Source organism: Apodemus sylvaticus, chromosome 9, assembly GCF_947179515.1.
Source record: "Apodemus sylvaticus chromosome 9, mApoSyl1.1, whole genome shotgun sequence".
Lineage (NCBI taxonomy): Eukaryota > Metazoa > Chordata > Mammalia > Rodentia > Muridae > Apodemus > Apodemus sylvaticus.
The window spans coordinates 30,316,380-30,321,703 of NC_067480.1; the positions used below are offsets into that span (position 1 = coordinate 30,316,380).

Sequence of the window (5,324 nt, forward strand, 5' to 3'; positions counted from 1 at the left end):
CTGCCTCAGGCATGAAACCAAATTTTTTCCTATTTACTTAGTCCAGTCTGGAAAGAAGTACTGGGATAATATATAGGGCTGAATAGGGGAGATGTGGCCATATTTTATCAGAAAAAGTGACAAAATGGGAATTTTAAAAATGAATTTTTCATCTGACTTTATTTAAAAAAAAAAAAAAACAACAATATACTTTCTGTGGAAATGACAAATACCGGTATTAGGAAATCCAATATACAAAAAATACTACATCTCGCCTGGGGTACATATATTTATTTTTTGGTAACATACATTAAGTGGCACTAATTACACAGTAACTGTAACTATAAGGTAACTAACATGAGACCACAAAACTGTAACTCTGTCACAGCTGCACGAACTTGGGCCTTTTCTGGCTGAGCAAGTTTTCAAAAAACTGGATGCCCACCTCAGAGCTCAGCCAATGGAGTCTGTTAAGAAATAAAGCTCTGAAGTAATGACTCACCAGAGTTCTCACAGCTGACAGAAAATAGGCAGGGCATGTTAGTTATAAAGCAATTACAGCCTAATTCACAAAAGTTACCAACTGTTTCTCTTTCTAGAAAGAAGCAAGAAGTTAAGAAATTCTTTGAATTAGTGCCTGGTGTCAGCTGGTGTGCAGAGAGGGCTGGTTAGAACCATAACAGAAGGACCCTGGCTGGTCAGACAGGTTGGACATTACTAATAATCATGGTTGGCTTCTAAATACTGGTAGAAGACTGTATGACTTCTTATTTATCTATAATGTACCTAAGATTACAAGCCAGGTGACTTCTGATTTGTAATCTTAAGTACATTATAGATAAATAAAAAGGCCAGTAATCATACAGTAAGATTAATAAACAGCCCTTCAAATTAACCGCATGAGGCTGCGCTTCACAAGGCTTCACAAGAGGAGGTACCCAGGCTTTTTCTTGCCATGTCTGACTTGCAGAGCAGCTCTTGCGGCCATCTCAAAATCCTCTCTCACTCCATCTTTGGTCTTTGCTGAACACTCCATGCACCCCAAATCCTGGTTGCCATCTCTCTGCCTTCTTCGGGTTTGACCGGCTCCTGCTTCATTTTGGCTAATTCCCGTCTTGCGTACTCAACTAGGATGAAGGGCACATTTGGACAGAAATGCTTGACTTCTGGAGTCCATCTTTCTGGAATATTTTCTAAACTATCAGGGCTGTCAATGGAAAAACACATCAGTATAGCATCAGTGTCTGGATAAGAGAGAGGCCTCGGGTGGTCCTAATCTTCCTGTCCAGCTGTGTCCCATAAAGCCAACTCTACCTGCTTTCCATCCACTTCAATATCTGCCACATAGTTTTCAAACACCATGGGTGCATAAACCTCTGGGCACTGGTCCTTGCTGAAGACTGTGAGCAAGCACGTCTTACCACAAGCTCCAGCACTTGTTTCTTCCTGAGGGCAGCCATCACTTATGAAGATGCCGAAAACCCACAGTTTCTGGGATGCAGTTGTACGAAGTACCTGGAACTTCTCAGATGCAAGGCTCAAGGTGATGACTCCAAGTCCAGCCTCTTCGCTCTGAGGACCAGCCTGTCCACTGATCCGTGAGCTCCGAGACAAGGACAACAAGGACGAGAAGCTACGTGGGATACAGTGGGCTAAGGAGCGAACCAACAGAGGACTGGTATAAAGGTTTTCAAACATGAGCGAACACTGTAAGACAGAGCCTTGTGGCCATCCCCAGTGACGTGTTTATCATTACCACTAGCTGAAGTTTCTCCCTAGCTGAAGCTAACGTTCTACCTGACAAGTTCTGTAAGTCTGTCTTCAGTCTTATAGACAAACAGCTAGTGTTACCTATCTCTATAAATAGTTAATGAAAACCCTTAGAATATTGAGATATTTTATATACTTCTTCTTAAATCTGTTTTATCATTATACTAGGTTGATTCATGAAAAGACTTATTTTTTAATAAATGTTAAAATTGCCAGGCATAGTGGGGTACATTTAAAATCTCAGCACCTGAGAAGATAGGACAAGAGAAGGCCAAGGTCACTGTGGCCTATGGTGTTTAGACCCTGTCTATAAATATAAATATAAACATAAGTATAAGATATATATTAACATTGATATATACATATATATATTTTTTAAGATGTAGATTTTTCTTTTTTTATTTATTTATTTATTTTTATTTACATTGCAAATGATTTCCCCTTTTCTGGGTCCCCACTCCCCGCAAGTCCCATAAGCCCTCTTCCGTCCCCCTATTCTTCCATCTACCCCTTCCCACTTCCCTGTTCTAGAATTCCCCTATACTCTTGTACTGAGTCTTTCCAGAACCAGGGCCCACTCCTCCATTCTTTTTGGACATCATTTAATTTGTGGATTATGTCCTGGGTATTCAAAGTTTCTAGGCTAATATCCACTTATCAGTGAGTGCATACCATGATTGATCTTTTGAGACTGGGTTACCTCACTTAGTATGATGTTCTCCAGCTCCATCCATTTGTCTAAGAATTTCATGAATTCATTGTTTCTAATGGCTGAATAGTACTCCATTGTATAAATATACCACATTTTTTGTATCTATTCCTCCGTTGAAGGACATCTAGGTTCTTTCCAGCTTCTGGCTACTACAAATAGGTCTGCTATGAACATAGTGGAGCATGTGTCCTTATTGCATGCTGAAGAATCCTCTGGATATATGCCCAGTAGTGGTATAACAGGGTCCTCAGGAAGTGACATGCCCAGTTTTCTGAGGAACCGCCAGACTGATTTCCAAAGTAGTTGCACCATCTTGCAATCCCACCAGCAGTGGAGGAGTGTTCCTCTTTCTCCACATCCTCGCCAACACCTGCTGTCTCCTGATTTTAACAATGTTAACATATATGTTAACATTGACATTTACATAGATTCAGCACATTTTGGGAGTATTAAAAGCTACTATTATTTTCTAAAATGAAATTAAACTGGCGACTGAAGAGATGGCTCAGCAGTTAAGGGCACCTACTGCTCTTCCAGAGGTCCTGAGTTCAATTCCCAGCAACCACATGGTGGCTCACAACCATCTATAATGAGGTCTGATTCCCTCTTCTAGTGTCTGAAGACAGCTATAGTGTACTTACATATAAAATAATAAATAAATCTTTTTTAAAAATATGTTTTCCATATTCCAAATTAGCGTCTAGTTCTTCACAAATTTTTGCTTTGTAAATAACAGAGAAAAACTGTTAAAATGCAAAATTTGGTTTTTAGTCTGATGCTTATTGATGGACATTTTAGAAACTTTTTATTTTTGATAAATTTGAAATGCACAAAATGTAAGAGAGACTTCTTGTTACAAGAAGTCCAACTTTAGCATTAATTTGTGTGTGGCCAATCTTGTCCTATTTGCTTTGAATATGAAATTACTCACCCCTGTCCCTAGATTATATCAAAGCAAAAACTGTTGTTAGTGGGTCAGTTCTCTTATCAATGCAACAAATATACACAACCTGTTTCATGAGGTCCTAGATAGGTAGATGCAGTCTTCTAAAACAAACCATTCCTGTGTGGTTTGGTGGTACATGCCTGTAATCCCAACACTTAGGAGACAGAGGACAGAGCAACACCAAAAGGCCAAGGCCAGCCTGATGTATACGGTGAGTTCCAGTTCAGCCAGCTCTATCTGCTTGGCAAGATATTTTCTTAAAAGTGAAAGGAAAACCAAAATCCATTCCTGACCTACAGTGTCCTCAATATGTTGATGTATCTTTCTCTATCCCAAATAAATAGTGTCTATACAAATTATATAATGGTAGTGTAATTTACATTTTCTAAGGAATTGTATGTTAATCATTTCCAGATACCTCTCATACTTTCTGCAAACCTGTTGTATCTTAATTAGAAATGTGTGAATTCCTATGAATAAGATAGATAAGAGGCTTAGTTAGGTTAGTCAGAAGACAAGAAATTAGTCTTAGGCGACTATTGTTGACTTGACGGGATATAAAATGACTTAGGAGACAGCCATAGCCATGGGAAATTATCGTAACTAGGTTAACCGAGATAAGAAGACCTGCCTACTGTAGGTGGTACCATTCCTTAGGCTAAAATCCTACACTGTATGAAATGAAGAAAATGGGATGAATATAGCCATCATCTGTGCTTTCTGCTTCCCAACTACGGATGTAATGTGCTCCACTGCTTCAGGCCCCTGCTTTCTTCACCATAGTGACTGTGCTCTGTAACTAGTAGTCTGTAATAAATCCTTTCTCCATTGAGACATTTTTTTTATCAAGGTATTATATCACAGCAACAAAAACTTTCCTAGGAGGGCATCTATCCTTTCTACATGATTCTATACAACCTGGTTTAAATGTCTTTTCATGACAAATCCATACATCTTGATCTTTTACCAAATAAAAAGTTGATGTCAAACAAGTAAGGAGATTCAAGTTTTACTTTTGAATTTCCCAGAAGCTTTACCCTTCAAATTTAAAGTACTCCGCTCAAAATCTTTATCTTTCCGTGGCTTTTGATATCTTCAACGTTATAACTGCTTTCAATTAAGTTCTTTTATTTATTAATTCCTGTGGATAGGATGGCAAGGGACGCTTCAGAAGATTAAAATCTCCCTTTTTAACAGAGAATATTAACTGAATCAAGAATTTGTCGTGACATACAGATTTGTCCAAGGGAAAACTGCATGAAATAATTCAATCATTTTTTTCAGCATTTTTCAAAATCATGTTCCAACAATGGCTGTTTGCGGACCTCCTAGTTTAAAGATGGGTAAGGTAGTTTATAGAGAGACTGAAGACATATCTTCAGAGATGACTGGAAAATTGGGGAGGAAATTTTTGGTACGAGCTAAAAGGAATAAGTTTTATACCACCTAGGAAAGGCTGAGGAGTCAGAGATTCTGATTAGATGCACAGCCCCTTCCACAAAGCATGGAGACAGTGTACTATCTTTACTGAAGGCATAGTAACTGCTCGGCATTATCTCTACACGAGGCATGGTAACTATGTACTATCTTTAGAGAAGGCCTGGGAAGTGCTGTGATGTACTGCTATACTCCTGACATAAATTTTCTATGGAAATCTTACTTTACAGAAGCAGATGAAATTCACATCCCACAGTCAAGGAGGGTACAGGAGGAGAGTAAGCAAATAGCCACACACCTAAAAGATAGGTTCATTCTTTAAATGGCCCTTTATTTAGATAAATGAGGGCAGCTATACCCCATTCTGGAGTACTGAGCTGTAAGACACTAGCTATTAGCTTTGTCCATCCCTTTTATTGCCTGTCTATACCCAGTTGGCAGAGAGACCCTTGGGAGGAGGGGACAGATGAAACAGTTGTT

The 5,324-nt window shown here is 38.9% G+C and overlaps 1 pseudogene; it reads right to left on the reverse strand.

The window, feature by feature from the left end:
* Positions 1 to 901: 901 nt before the first annotated feature.
* Positions 902 to 1,439, reverse strand: LOC127692913 (ras-like GTP-binding protein RHO; annotated as a pseudogene).
* Between the last annotated feature and the right edge of the window lie 3,885 nt (positions 1,440 to 5,324).